The sequence below is a fragment of the Chaetodon trifascialis genome, chromosome 8, assembly GCF_039877785.1.
Source record: "Chaetodon trifascialis isolate fChaTrf1 chromosome 8, fChaTrf1.hap1, whole genome shotgun sequence".
Lineage (NCBI taxonomy): Eukaryota > Metazoa > Chordata > Actinopteri > Chaetodontiformes > Chaetodontidae > Chaetodon > Chaetodon trifascialis.
Window position 1 is genome coordinate 7,738,436 of NC_092063.1, and position 16,444 is coordinate 7,754,879.

The following is a 16,444-nucleotide window of genomic DNA, read 5'->3' on the forward strand; positions in this document are numbered from 1 at the left end:
ATGGCCACAAGGGAACCAGAGACAAAAATCAGCTTTCACTGGGAGATTGATTGTCTGTGATCACTGAGCTTTAAAACATCACCAGTTGATTTAGCATACTAATAGCGTAATAATTCTTTTCAGTGCTTTAACTCGAATACCAACTTTAATAACCACACACACAAATCTGCTCATCTTAAAACCCTGAGATATCTTGTCCCATGTTGTTAAAGGGCGGATAGCCACACAGCGGCTCCATGACTCCGGCTGGTTTCTAGACGGATCAGTAATGCTGCTCAAGCACGCTCTATTTGCCCGGGCCTGAGAGGGGAAACGCTTTTTATGAAGACATTTCGGACTGGGGAAGAAGGAGGAAAAAGAACCACAGCGGGGCTGAAAATAGCCCGGGTTGGCTGCACTGCTCTGCACATGGTTTATTTATCCTGAGGATTAGTGCAGGTGACTTGAGGGCCGGGCTCTGTGTGGGCTGGAGGCAGGCTGGCAAACAGCTAACTGTGACTCAGACTGCTGGATGGAGTTTAGGAAGAGGAGAGTGAGGAGGAATGATGCTCTGCACTTGCCTGACCCCAAATCAGGCTAATTGTGGGTTTCCAGAGGTTGGCGTGGAGACACAAAGGCCATAAACTACTTTTACTGACTGTACTGTACTTGAAGACAATTTTAAAGAAATTAACTTTTAAGTATTTCCCTTTTATGTTACTTAATCCAAGTACATTTCAGAGGGAAATATTTATACTTTTCACTCCACTGCATTTATCTGACAGCTATAGTTACTAGTACATATGAGGATTTTTTTTTGTTAAAAAACTGATGATAATTGTATAAAATAAATAACCCTTTCATCCAGCCCATGAGGCAATAAGTAAATACAAAAAGGTAATTACTTTTTTTTTCTTTTCATTATAAAAAAGTAGAATAGAATGTTCTTCCGAGTGGCCCCTGAACGCACCACACGCGCAGACGCTGATATCATGTCAACGCATCATGGCGCCACGATGTGAGTAGACGCGCAATTTCCAAGAGAAATGCCGGTTATTTTTGCTTTGTTGACGTAACAGGCAGAAAAGTACGTTTAAGTAAGTTTGTAAAGACGAGCTCGCAGGCTAATAGCTACGTCAAGCGTCAAAAAATGCTAAACTGGATAAGCTAACGTTACAATGACAAATGTGCTAAGCTAACTGCTCTTCGGCGCAGTTTGGATGCCCAACAAGCAGCTTTCACAGGACCACATCCTGACAGAGACAGCGGTATTCATGCTGGTTTAGTGGTGAGCAAGCTACTAGCTAAGACGCTGAACCTCATTCTGAAGAAGTTGTGGAGGAGAGCCTTGTTGCTGCTCTGGTGCTGCTAGCAACAGTTTGTTTGAAATAATTCATGGAGATGAATGAAAACCTGACGTGGAAACTCAGATAGCAAGTGTCAGTGTGAGTTGGCCTTCATGGTGGACATTACCAAGAACCTCTCAGAGCTGAACCAGAAGCTGCAGCAGCTTCTCTACTCTCTGCTCTCAAATGTGAAATCATTTGAAGTGGAATTAAGGCTTTGGCAAGTGCAACTGGAAGGAGGAAACACGGTGCATTGTCCTACTCTGCCAGAACAAAAGCCTGCTATGACATCTGAATATGCCGGTCAGCGTCTAAAACTCCTTCAGGCGTTTGGTGAGAGGCTGCAGGACATGAAAAGCAAACAAAAGCGTCATCATCTTCAGCGTCTGACGCCTCGCCAAAAGGAAGCAGTGCCAGCCTTTGCAGAGGTTAGTGTGATATATGTGTTCAATAATTTAATAGAGCTGTGGGTGCTCCCGAGGGAAGAGTGGGTGGGTGGGTTGGGGGCTATGCCCTTATACATATCACGATATGTCAGTCACAGGGTCCATTTTTCTGCTAAATCAGTACTTTTAGTTTTGCTGATGATACTTCTATACTCAAGCAGGAATTTGAATGCAGGACTTTCACTTGTAATGGAGTACTGTATTTGTACATTGCTGTTGGTACTTTTACTTCACTAAAGGATCTGTGTACTCCTTCCAGCTCTGTGGGTCGTGCAGCGTGTTTTTATCAGATGGATCAGGATGCTTAAAATCTTTGACAGGGTTGTCATGGTGTGCAGGCAGTTGTAATTTAAACCCACTTAAGTCAGGATTGAATGTGTCCCCGGTTGCGACGTCAGACTGAATCACAATCGCGAGACGTTTTCATTTGATGTAATGATGCAGCCATGAAAACATGACACTCTGGATTTTAATATTTCACTCAGCAGGAATGTCATATTGCTTTAATGAAGCACAGTAACAGGCAGATACAGAATATATGAGCTGTTGTTTAACAGAGTGGAAAAAATGAAGCGACGTAACAGGAATTTTAGAGGAACATTTGGAGCATTTTTGTGGTTAAAATGGGTTATCCAGTCAGAAGCAAAGGAATGCACACACTGACACGCACACAAACAGCACCTCCTAATAATCCTGCATTGTCAGGGAACATGCACTGCAAACACAGCTGAATGATAGCAGACAAGCTCTAAAACCTGTAAACAATCAAATAATCCTGCCACAGTACAAACAGCGCTGACAGAGACAAACACACAGAGGAGGAGAGCGATGCTGCTGCTGTGTTTTCACTCAGCCCAAACTGTCTTTCAGAAGAACCTGCTTTTATCTCTGTTTTTCTTCTTCTTGTGTAAACGGCACAAAAGCGGCGCGTAGACAGACGGGGGCTCGGTGTGTGACGAGGTCGGGGAAATGGATGGAGGGCAGGGTGATGTGAGAAAAGACAGATGGGAGCAGTTGTAGTGACAGGTGAGGATGCAGACTGTAGTCACTGTAGGTGTGAAACACGGCGCACAATTGAACTCGCTGTGAACGAGGCAAGGACAAATGGATGAAAGGTAGGGGAGAGAAGACAAGAAAACGAGCCAGAGGCATGTTATTTAGAACAAAAATTAGGCTTATAATGAGGAGGCTTTGAATGGAAGGAGAAAGCGGCAGGAGATAGGAAAAATTAAGGAGCAAGGAAGAAGGCTCTCTCTGCATGTCTTACTCTGACGGCTATAATGAGTCATTTATTTTAATATGCTGGAACATCCTGCCCAAATTTACTCTGCTCATATTAAAGGTTTTTATTATTGTCTGAGGGAAAACTATGGGGAAAGTCGGAGATATTAATTTCTAGCTAGTAAGATTAGACACACATTAGCGCTCGCATGCAGCACACACACACACAGAAATGCAGACCTACACACAGATAAAGTGTTGTTGCAGGAGGCAGTGGCATTCACAACAACAACAACAGCAGCCTCCTGGGAGAACAGCCGGGAGACTGATTAGTATTTCCTGGATGTGCCTTTGCACTTTTATATCAACCTCAGACTGGCATTTCCATCGCAATTACTGAGCTAATCAGTTAACCAGCGATGGCTGTGGCTTGGCCTCCAGCCATGGTTTAGGCAATGTTTGTTTCTGCTGTTTTTTCCCTTTTTAATGTGTCTGCGGGAAATAATGGCACATCTGCACAAATAAGAGTTCGCTGGCTGATGTGTGGTACGTGGACTTATGTGTGTGTGTTGTTGATTTCCTGAGACCTTGGCTCCCGTGGATGCCGCACCTTCTTGAAAGATTATCATTATGACATTTTGCAGTTACAGCACAGAATACAATGCAGAGTGACGGGAGAGCTGGGAGACAGATAGAAAGACATTTACAGGCTGACAGGGAGGAGGACAGGGAGAAGAGAAAGGACGAGACTGTTCGATAACTATAAATAATGTCTGAAATTCACTCATTGGCTCAATTGAAAATTATCTTCCAAGGAAACATGTCCTTATTTATTTAGAGCAGCAGGATTCGATCCGCTGAGCTTTACCTGACAAATTGTCCCGACTTTAGGCACTTGGCAGATGTTAACTGCTCTTGCCTGTGAACCCTCTGCTGAAAATCATATATCATTCATGACGCTTTGAGTGAGCATGCTGTTTATGGTGTATATTGTATTTATTGCTGTAGCTGTGTTCTTATGCTGTCTTGTCTGTCTTCAGAAAAATAGACGTTAGACCTTAATGAGAGTTTATTTTGCATAAAGCTGCTCTAATCAGTATTTTTGCATTAACAGTGGATCAAAATGACTGTGTAATGTAGAAGGGCTGCTTGTAGTGACAAACCCACAGGGAATTACCATTCAACTCTGCATTTCCAGTTCTACAGAACGTCTTTCAGCTCCTTGTTTTGGTTGTAGTGTCAGTTTCCGCTGCAGCAGGCAGCTTTTTTTTTTCTTCCAGCAAAAGCCCTCAGATTGACTGCACACAAGCAGGTAGCAACTGGCTGGTGAACACAGTGGAGCATTTATCAGCTAAAGAGGCAGATATTTCCCTCAGGAGTTGCTGGAGACCAAAACAGAGCTAAAAGGAGAGTGAATGTTAGACTTACATTAGTCAGGCTGACACAAATACGACTGCAAATGGATGGTAATGTTGCTCTCCTGCTGTGTAAATACTCCAGGCAACAAGTTTTGCCATATAAACTTTTTCAGGTGATAATATGTCACTGTCGTGTTTACAGCTTGTAAATTAATTAGTCAGGTTTACATACAGGAATATGAGGAGTAATGTGGTCATTGAACAGCTAGAAAAGTCACACTTGGTTTGTAATTCTACCTGCTTCAAGGCTCTTCTTTGCTCATTGATTGATTACTGATCATTACATGTACTTGTTTGTGTGTTTGATCATATCATGTGCCATGTGTCAGAAAGTTTACACTTCAGCGTAGTCCACTTCATCCCTGTCTGTACAACTGTGTTTTAACGAGCTAATATCTCTCATTATTATGTGTCTTCACACACTGCTAGTGTCAGATGTGAAGAGCTGTTGGCACTGAGGATAAACATTTAATTACCGTCTGATTCAGAGCTGATGAGTGGGCTCATCAGAGAGGTAAAAGGATCATTTCTATTATTAATGTGAGATACAAACAAAGCGAGTGGAGAAACGCTTTGTCCTTCTTTCTCTGCGTATCAAATACATCATAGGATGAATGAACATTTTTCTCAGTTTACCTCCCACACACTCACAGTAAATATGATGCAACTGTTTTCTTGATGTAATGAAATTAAATCCATCGCTCATGCCGCTATGCATTGACATTAGTCAAATCAGGCACTACCACTGAGTGAGTGATATTCAGACGACCACCCAGAATAGAGGACATCAGTCACTGCAGCGTGGCCACGGCAGAGAATGACAGGTATATCTGACTAAGTAAATTGGCTTTGCATTGGTTGTTTACTCTCTGCTGGTCATTGTTTCTCTGCTCCTCTGATAAGTGCAGCGCCACTGAACTTGAAGCTGTGGCTGACTTGGCAGGCGAGCCGTCTGGTCTCTCTCTCTCTCTCTATCGTTGTCCTCTGGTTGACAGGGACACACCTGTTTAAAGTAGCAACAAAAACTTATTATGCTCCTCCAGTCGTCTGCCTCCGATGTGTGCAGATGCTGCTGTCTGCCCCACCGGACCCCGCCGGTCCAGCTACTCTCACTCCTCTTCACCTCAATGACACTTCAGTGCTCAATTAAGGGAACGTGTTTTCAGTCACAAAAGCAGAAAGCGAGGTTAAGGAAATCATGCGTCACACTTTGTGGAGAGCCTCAGGTTGTAATTTTGGTGCTAACCCCTGGCATGACCCAAAGCTTCTGCTTTTAAAGCCCAGGAAGAGTTTGAAATTAGTGATGCAAGAAAATATACACTTTCCAAGGTGACCTGACATAAATAATGATGGAGCTAACCAGTTTCATTTTGGCCTTTTTTTGGGCAGCAGAAACAAACCATGAACACATTGAAACATAGTTGCCTACTTACACATGTAGCTGCTACAAAGCAACTTTATCATTAATTTGGAATCGTGTTTGTGGCCATCTGGCCAATATAAGTCCCATATTCACTCCTCTTTTGGCTTCTATTTTGTGCTCCACCAACACCTGAATGAAATACTGCAGAGTTGGTTGATAACTCTCTGTGGGTTCGTCATTATGAGCGACCCCGAACACAGGCGATGCTCTGTTAGCATAAAAATATCGATCATAGCACTTTGTGTAAAGCCTGAGAAAAAGTATAATGTAAAGAATGCTTGAGAGGATTTATGTGTGCAGGAAAAAAGTTAATTAAAACAGTAAATAACTAAAGACAATAACCTACTTATGGAAGGCCACTGAGCAATCACAGCATTAGTCCTTATACTTGGAAATTAGTTTTGGACTGATGGTCCCACTCATTATAACTCTATTGTTGCTTGGTAACGAGGGAGTGATTGGGTGCATGCGTGTGTATGTGTGTGTCTTTAAAGAGTTATCGGCGCTCTGTGTTATCACCTCTGACACCTTATTAAGGACAGTGTTGTTTTAATTATACACTGATATCAGTGAGTGGAGATAATTTTGAGTGGCATTCATTATGTGTTCTATTAGCATTTGAAGACAGACAAATGAGTTCCACTTTGTGAAAATGTGCCGCAGGTTCAGAGAGAAAACGGGGAGAAAGGATGCATACTGAACAGCAGAGGATGGCCGAGAAAGAGAGGGAGGTGATAGGAGAAAAAAAAGCCAGATGGTTCCTGCTGTAAAATCCAGTTTCTACCTTGAGATAACATCTACATAGTAATAAAAACTTTACTACCTGATTTGTAGTTTGAAATTATAGCAGTGGGGCAGCGAGAGCATTTTGAGGAAGAGGAAGAAGGAGGAAGAAGACTAATGGGAAATACAGGAGGGTCCATCAGCAGAACTGTCTGGAGGAAAATTATCATTAAACCTTGAAGTCGTGTGTGGGTCTGAACATTCATTCTTCGTCACCTGGGTCTTGAACTCACAACCTTTGGCTCGCTGTGGTCGTGTTGAGCTTCCTGGAGAAAATGTGGCCAAAAAAGCAAAGATGCCCATGTGATAAGATTTGTGTTGGTTAAAGTACACACAAAAAGCCCTAAAACAAAGGATGAAAGAACATCAGACATATTTCATGGGTGAAAGGTTCAAGTGATCAGAGACTCCAGTATTCACAAAGAGGAAGAAAAACAAAGAGCCAGATCAAGAAGGAGTAACATAACAACTGTTAGTGAATATGAACAGGCTGGCCTGATCGAGCTTGAAGCTGCACTAACTATTAAACTACTGGTCTATAGAAGCCCTTTAGGACAAACTGCATGAATAGCTAAGCTAAATGAACCTATGGAGAACTGTGCAGAAAGGGCATTTTGAGCAGCGAAGAAGAAGGGGAGGGTGAGGAAAAGGAGTTGGAGACAAATGACAAATACATGAGGGTCCTTCAGCAGAACTGCCTGGACCATAATTATTTTAAACTTCTTAAATTAACAATATCTTTGAAGTCTCTAATCATAGCACAATGCCTTAGTAGCTATTAGCAAGTTTATACATAGATCACCCAGAGCTCTAACTCACAGCCTCAGACACTTATCAAGACAAAATTATGAGAATTTGTGGACAACATAGAGATGTCTGTAATTATTTTTTTACAAAGATGATTGCTCCATGAGTGACTAACTGATTTTTAAAGATGCTCTATCTCCCATTGACTGCAATAGTTTGCATGAGGATAGAATTCAAAATGCTGTCACTCTGTTTTTGAGATGCAGTTTTGAAATTGACCACATTGCCGTGACGTCTTAATTTTTCCATGAACATTGGAGATTTATTCAGAGAGAATTTGCATTAGCTGTTTACAGGAAAATATTTTGATGCACTGTGAAAATCTTGAAAATCTGTCAGGATCATTTGTGAAGTTTGGTGTCAATTGGGGAAAAAATGTGGGAGGAGAAGGTTTAATCAGAGTTGATGGACTTCATAATTCCTTCCAGCTTATTTGTGCACACCGGGCCAACATTGTGGTGAAAGTTGCAATGTGTGTACAAAGTTTTGTTTATTTTATTTTATGCAGAAAAAGGCAGATTGATAGGAGGAAGAAATGATAAAAATAATAATAACAATAATACTGGAAAATACAAGAGGGCCCTGCAGCATAGCTGTCCACCCCCGAACAGGAACACAGTGGTGATTTTACAGCTTAGTACACCTGTTTTTGCCTCATCACAAAAGTAAAATCTGCCTGGCACGATCAGGTCTGACTGCACCTTCTGACTTTTGTATCCAGACTGCAGGAGCTAACATGGCTGGCAGGCTAGCAGGAGCTGTCCACAAGGTTATAAATTTGACAGCTTCTTAACAAACACTTCAGGCATTAATCTCTGTCGCTGTCTCTGCATCCTTCCTTGCGGTCATAAACTAAGAGTATAAACAAACAGTATTTCCTGAATCAGAGGTCAATCCGAACCTTTTTCCCAAACTGGCTGGACGTCAGAGAGTCGTGTGAATTTGTGCGTCAGTTTTGAATCAGATTGGTTCACATAGCCCTGCTGGGTCAGAGAGAGGCATGACCTCAGCAGTAACCTGGAAACTAAAAACTTTTTTTTGACATATGCAGCAGGCGAGCAATTCCACATAGAAAAGATTGGGAAGTGAATTTTGGAGTACACCATTAAGGAGTGTTTTTCTTCATTCTGTGATCCCATTTCAGATTTTTTCTTTTCATGATATCTTCAGTGTTGCACACTCTGCCATAGTTGCTGAATCCATCCAACGTTGACCCAGAATCTGAAAGTGAATTTTACGTAAGCTGCAGATTGTACTTCTTGTTTTCTTCAAAAAGTCATCTTTAGCTTCCACCCCAGGACACAGAGGGATGCAGCTAACGCACTTTTAAGCTCAGCGATGGCATATTTCTTACCAAAACACTCGTTTTTAGGCACACAGAACTAGATATTTCCTAATGCTGTTCATCAGCTGTGCTGATGACGCCCCAGCTGTGAGTTACCTTACATTGTCTATGGAGAAAACGAATGGGACTTTTACTTCCAGAACCAGAGGTGCCCAAAATAGCTTCTCCCTCTTTTAACTCCATTAGTACATCGAGTCTGGTTCTTATGTCATTCTCTACATTACTGCACCCATCTTCAACCAGAGTGGAGTTGTAACCGTCCATAAAACACATGTAGGTGTCCTTTCGATTACATTAAGCCAAATTAGAGTCACAGAAGGGACAGGACTTATATCCCAGCATGCACTGGGATACCCTCAGGACCCTCTTGCTATGAGGCACCACTGAGGCACCATACTGCACAGAACATGAATGTATTACAGAAACACATCGCTTCAAAGAAACACCTAGCAGTAGCCCAAAAAAGATGAAACTGGAGCTGGACTTTTCATCTTTTTTTTTCTTATCAGAAAAGTTTCTGGTTTCCAGTCTTGTAAACAACCAGTCAGACCAGCTCAGGAGCAGCTCGACAGGAGGGTTTAGATGTCTTGAAAAAAAGGTTCTGGTCGGCCGCTGCTCTTTAATGCTCGCAGACTGTAAATTTGATAAAAGTGAACAGCAGTTAATGATATACGTATGACTGAAGGAGACTGTTGTGCAAAGAGAAGTAGTTTATCTGCAGCCAGGCTTATAAAAGCGCTGATGGACAACAACTCATATGTTTCCAAAATCTCTCTGCTTTCGTCCGTCTTTACCCTCAAAGAGCTCATCCAATCCTCGGCAGTACTGAGCTTTTTATCACGCTGCTGGCATTAACAGGCTCACTGTTGGATACTGCTGTTTTCAGTTTAAGCAGTGTTCAAACTTCCCCTGTGTTTCAGACGTGCCTCAGTTTAGTTGGTGTCTCGCATGCACTTGCAAAATGTCAATATGCAGATGCCGCTTCGGATAGAGTGCTGTGTTTCTGCCTTTGGCTTTCTCACTGATTCGTGCAGCAGCTCATCAAGTCATCATTTGATTGCATCGTGTATTTCCGATAAAAAGATGCCATCGCCTTGAATGATGTCTCTCATTAGCTGCTCCTCAGACCCGGGCTGTTCCCTCAGACAAGGATGATGACTGCAGTATTTGTTTTTCTTTCCTTTTCTGCCCTTGTAGGATTCCTTGAAAGCATCTTTACTCACAGAAAATGGACAAATAAACACACAGACGCAACCTCGTGTTGCTCTGTAGAAGAAGACACCTGTAGTAGGACTGGTGTGTAGGATTACAGTTAATCTCCGTCTAAATGAGCTGTTAGCCTCCCGCTATCCCATTTTTAGGTCACCATGGCAACCTCAGCCTGTTAAGAGGCTGCACAGACCTGACCCTCAACTTTCACTGACACTACTCACTCGCTGTAAGCTCAGTGGGATTTCGAAAATGAACCTGTTCCCAGTAAAAATGAAAAAAAGAAAACCTCCACAGCTGAAAGCGTTTTTTTTATCCACCCTTTCTAACTGATAAAAAAAGAATTGAAATCCATAATAGCCATTCGAGAGAGAGAAATTTGGAGAAATAATTTATAAGAACCAGTCGTTTACAGATTCAAATCTATTCCATACTCATTTGTCACAGCTCTGTTTATAATTGCTCCCCTCTATCATTTACTTGTAGTGTGAAATATTGTTTGAAATGCTTTTGCTTATTTTCTGCAGCCTCCAATTATTTTTGAATGTTTTGCAAATGGGCCCAGATAGTTCTGCCATTTCATTTTGCACTCAGTCTCTCACACCCACATCCAAATATCCACATCCACATTGTTGTTTTTTTTTCGTTTGTTTTTTGTTTTGTTTTTTTACTCCCTGCCTTGTTAGTGTGACTTTTACATCAGGGCTGTTTCCAGCTTTCAGCCACCAGCTGTCGCAGCTATTTTGACTTTCTTTGTGACTGATTTGACAGCGCTGATGTGATTGTTAGTCTCGGCTAAAGGGTTGTGCTTCTGAGAAGTCCAACTCAAATTAAATTGCATGTTTTTTGTCCGCTGCAGCGTTCATATATACCCTGTAAATTACATGCGCTGTGTTCTCCTTTCAGACAAACCCTGCAATACCCAAAGGAGCTTTGTTTTTTGGCTTCATCATGGCTCTCCCTGTTTTTGCATTAATTTGATGGAATACCATTAGCTCTCCGTCTATGTACAGTAGATGGAGACTTAATTTCGTTGCAGCCAATCAAATCTTTGTGTAAAGCACTAATGTCAGCACTCTATCATAAGCAGAGCAGACAGTCACAGAGCCAGACAACAGCTACACAAGTCTCACAGACTTTGAACCACAGTAGCTTTCCTGCTAAAGTCTCCTCCTTATCTATCTTACAACAATGAACACATCTTACTTCTTAGCTTGATGAGCACTGCTAAAGTCAGTTTCCAGGCTAGTTAGCTATTAGCTGCTCAGCTGCAGCATATTAAATAGTATATTAACATATGCAGCCCACCCATTTTTTTCTTCATTCCATTTCTGGTTTTGTCTCTTAACCTCTGGCTGCTATTGATAGATTTAGTTAACACAAGTAAAATGCAAGTTGTGATCCTGATTGAACCACACAGCCTGCTGTTCAACGCCAGGAAGACACGTCCAAATTTTTGTGGAGGTCAGGGCCTAACAACACCACATCTGTCACAGATATTGGATTAAAAGGGTGCCAATATATGGTGCAAAGTTGCAGCATTAACTGTCTTAAAACTAGCTCACATTGTGCTGCAGCAGCTGTTTCTATGGTGAGAAATTGCCAGTGTGCTGATGCTGATTTATCAGTACAGTGATGCAGGTTATTAAATTATTACCATTATTTCCCTAAACCAGATTATTTTTCCTTTGTTGGTCTGGAATCTCATCAGCAGCATGAATTAAAACACATCTTTTCACGAAGCTAGGTTATATATACCGAATGTAAGGGAGAGCTGATCTAATTAGCACCACTATGTAAATAGTGGTCGATGTTTTTCAGACTGCTGCAGAAGAAAGTCGCTATTTTTCAGCTCCAGCTCTGGCCGTTCTTCAAGCTGTAGTTAAAACGGGTCACATATTTGCTAAAATGTAGGCGTGAGGTGATCACAAGCAGCAGATGTCAGTCTACACAAAGCAACACATTAGCACGTCCAGTGTAAAGGGGAAGTTAAAAGACAGAAATAGAGCTATAGCACTTCCTTGTTGCTGAAGCGGTGGACTAAGCCACCCTGCTGTGTCCCGACAGACAGAAAAGGACAGCAGGCAATGACACAAGCACCACAACAAACATATACTGCAGACACACACACTTACTTTGAAATGCATACAATCGATAAACTTACATGCAAATGTTAAAAGAACTGTAAAAGTGTGTGTCTGCATGGTGTGTATAAGTATATGTTTGTTGTTGTGCTTGTGCCATTGCCTGCTGTCCTTTTCTGTCTCACAGGACTCAGCAGGGTGGCCGATTCCACCGAGCTGAGTGTTTTTTCTCTGAGCATGTTCAGCGTCCTCGCAGTAAACACACCAACCCTCCTGCCCTCCTGACGTACACAGACTCGCATTCATCAAACCCACCAAAGAAACACACGCAGCGTGAGGCAAATAAAAAAGGATTGATTCTTTGAAACTCTGTGCACAACACAAAATGAATGACTGGATGTTGGCTCATTCCTTTTGAAAGTACTGGAGTAAAACATGTTTTCTTTCGGTTTCTCCAAAAGAGAATCATCAAAAAAATCATAGCTGGCCAGAGGATATAGACGTGGAGGCTGCTGATGAAGAAACATTCATCCAAAGGCTTTTAAAACGTATCTCCTAATATAGTTTGACCGCTGCATGAGCTGTGAAAAGCATGATGATGTCTTTAATAAAACTCCCCACGGTTCTGCTACCATAAGGAGGACTCATGAGAGACTGAGAATATAATATATGCTGTTTGATTAATGCTGTAGTTAAGTATTAAAAATAGCACATTTAAACTTGCAGGAACTAATTTTTCGGCCACCTGGAAGCAGCAGAAACAGGCTGTGAACAAAACATTATGGTATCACTTTTAAGTTGAAATAGCTAACTGTTTTGTGTGGCAAACATCCAGCAGTTACAGAGCAACATCAGTTTCTTTTTCTGGTCAGTTTAATATTCACTCTCTATTAGCTCTGTTTTTGGTCTCCTCCAGCTGATAAATGCTCCACTAAGCTCACCAGCTCACCTATGGAAGACAGTAAGTTTTCTATGTAGACTACAAGACATGGACGTAGGCTCCATGAGAGCCAGTGTGAGGCTCACTGACAGTGGCTCTGGCATCTCAGCAGTGTCTGACTCCACCAAACTCCCAGCTAATCCAAAAATGGGCAAAGAGGTGGAGATGAGGTGGGCCAGATGAAGCCTGCTTGCTAAAAGCTAGAGACTGGCTGTCGTTCAAAGTGGCCATGCCCATAATAATGCATAACCATAAGCCTTAGTACAGTTGCCATGAACGGGGAAATTAGCTAGACAAAACCATTTTTGGACCAGGCTGTGAACATGTTTATTTCTGCTGTAAAGTTTGGCATTTTAATATGCGGGTCTATGGGGATTTACTTGCATTTGGAGCCAGCCTCAAGTGGCCATTTGAGGAACATAATGGCCATAATGGGTTCATTAGTGTCCCCTGAGGCCAGATGACAGGAAACACACTGGTACCTGGCAGTTATTAGCTGTGTTAGCTTCAGCATATTTTTATGCACATTTGGAAGTTTCATAAAAAGTCTTTGTGCCCACTTAATTTGGTTTTTGCCTTTTTTTAAGTTAATGCACTAAGTTAATACACTAAATGGGAGATGGAAACACCTTTTCTGAATACTCCCATAGTGAACCTTTACATCACATGACTGATCAGCTGTTTCTGCTCTGAGAGAAGAAGAAGAAGAAGAGGACGTTTCCAGCATTGAAAAGTCCTCTCCCCATATGTCTTTTGTACATAAGGTGACTGGTTCTGTTTCTTCTTCATTTAGGTTTTTTGGCCGGTTGCAAAAAACTGGTTTTGTTTCCGGTTCTCAATCTCTATGCTTCCACTCCTTTACGGCCATGCCTAATGTCACCTATACTGTCAATTTCTGACGAAACCATGCTTTGCATATCCTAGTTTATTCACTCCAAACCACTTGATGGAAAACACATCTTACTAGTCTTTTCTTTATGTGACATTTTAAAAGTTTACTTCAAATTCAATTAAATGGAAAGACGCCTATTGAGAATCACAGTTTGGTGGTTGTTTTTCACCCCAACAGTCACAATCCGACAATGAGCCGGCACCACACTCAAAAACAAACTTTAACAAGTGACACGGAGGTGAGGTGTATGCTTTATAGGAAATGAAAGAGCAACACAACTGTTTCCCTGAGCTTTTCTCTTCTGCAGAACCATCCAATACTGTCTCTCTTGCAGTGGATGAGACAGTCCTCAGAACAGGGCTGGGTCTGGACAGCTAAACAATGAGCTGAAACTCGCTATAAATCTCTGTAAAGCGGTGGGGAGTTGCAGAGCCGGGTGATAATTCTCTGTAGGGTTATCTCTGCAAGAACCTCTTTCACACTGTGGCATTGATTTCACACTGTCATTAGACATTATTATAAAGATATTAATTATAACCACTTTAAAGCATTTTTCATTAAATTAATTATACTTTGAGGTTATTATATTAGTTTGACCATGTTGAGGCCATTTGATCCACTGAATATTACACAGGATTCATTTTACAAGTAGGGTATCTTGTTCGATAGTTTGACCTTTGTGTGTGTGTGTCAGTGTGTGTGTGCTGCCCGTTATCTTTCCTGCCACCTTGAATCTTCCCTTGTAGTTGTTTTGAGATTGGACAGGTAGTGATGGCGCGAACGGTGCATGTGAGTCGGAGTTGCTTACATGCACCATCTGTGAAATGAATTAATCTCTTGGTATTCAGCAACAGCATGTGACAGGCTGGGAAATCTAAAGCCTCAGCGGATTTCTCTCAGCAGAGTGTGAAATTTGTCACACGGAGGAGGTTCACTCCAGGGTAAGAGCTGCAGGCCCTTTTTTCCCTCCTGACAGTTCGTCCGCCCTCTAAAGTGCACCAAAAAAAGTGACGAGAGTCTTCATTATGAATTCTTTCATTAATTGAGGTTTGTCCCACCTTTGCTGGGTGGTAATCTGGGAATAGCAAAATGAAAGACAGTTGATGAAAGAGGGGTTTGTTGCTGCACAGAAGCAGAAAGGTGCTCTTCTCCAGAAGGAGTGCATGCTCCAACAGCGCCTTTTGATGTTTTCTGACTAATGAGGGTGACGGTTTCCTCCTCCTCCTCCTCCTCCTCCTCCTCCTCTGTTGGGATGAAGTCTCCGGTGATCAAATTGGTCAGTAAACAAAAGCTCAGGGGTTGGCTGCAATGACTCTTCCTGCTGTCCAGTTTCTATCCCCTGGCAGATCTAGTGTATGAGCTGGTCCCAACTCATCCCCCCGAGGAGCTAGCTGCTTTATTACAGCCACTCAGATGTTGAATCATGGAGCTATTCCTAAAATAAATCTACGAGTACTCTATTGTGCAACTGGACTACAGTGTGTGTGTGTGTGTGTGTGTGTGTGTGTGTGTGTGTGTGTGTGTGTGTGTGTGTGTGTGTGTGTGTGTGTGTGTGTGTGTGTGTGTGTGTGTGTGTGTGTGTGTGTGTGTGTGTGTGTGTGTGTGTGTGTGTGTGTGTGTGTGTGTTGCAAGGAATGGAGATGCATTCATGTCAAACATCATCCGTCATTTCCCATTGTGCATCTCTGCATGTATGAAACCCGTTATCCTCTGACATATTACCATATGTCCATATTTACTGACAGTCTTCATCTCACCATAGAACATGCTGTGTTTTATTTATTTATGTGGCTTTTTTCCTGGGAAGCTGTCTGACTGCTGCACAGCATCCACGGCATTTCTTAAAGTGAGGTGTCCATTTTGTCAGTCTTTCAAAGCACAATGCCGTCACTGCACCTCTGCAGCACTGTGAGGAAAGTGCTCGTGCCCGCTCGTAAATTGGATTTGACGTCGTTTATTTTGTCCCAATTCAGGTGACACAGAAAAAGTAATTAAAACTAACTTTGGCACGATAAACACAACTACATTAAGTGAGTTAAGCCGGTATTGATTTAAGTCAGTGAATATTACGAGAGAAGCCAGGATGAACGTGCAAAGTGAAACATGCAATTTCGAGAGCCTTCTGAGGCCATTAGTGAGTTCAAGTCAGGTGTCAAGTGAAATGCTCGGTGACAGCCTTTTGGCTTTCCCAAATGAATTTTCCTCCATCCTGCTGGAGGGTGATTACGGCTCATTGTTATACATTGCATATTATTAGACATGCACTGAGGAGACATCCATGCAAATGTTAATATTCAAATCATCTCATACACACAGACTGACTGCCAGGTACACACGCACACACGCACACTGCTCTTACCAATAAACATCTACCCATTGCAAACCATAAGTACATCATCACCACCTATTACAGCTAATCAGGCGCAATTCGCTGCCAACCTTTCGTGTGGGTCTCTGCAGCCAAACGGACATGCAATCATCTGACTCTGGAGACTAATTTAAACTCAACCTAAATGACCTGTCATGATTAGGCTCTGCTCAGGTACAATTC

The 16,444-nt window shown here is 42.1% G+C and overlaps 1 protein-coding gene across 1 annotated transcript in view; it reads left to right on the top strand.

The window, feature by feature from the left end:
• LOC139335072 (acid-sensing ion channel 1B-like) overlaps window positions 1-16,444 on the top strand; it is a 48,279-nt gene that overhangs the window by 15,722 nt on the left and 16,113 nt on the right. The gene's annotated exons all lie outside the window — the stretch shown is intronic.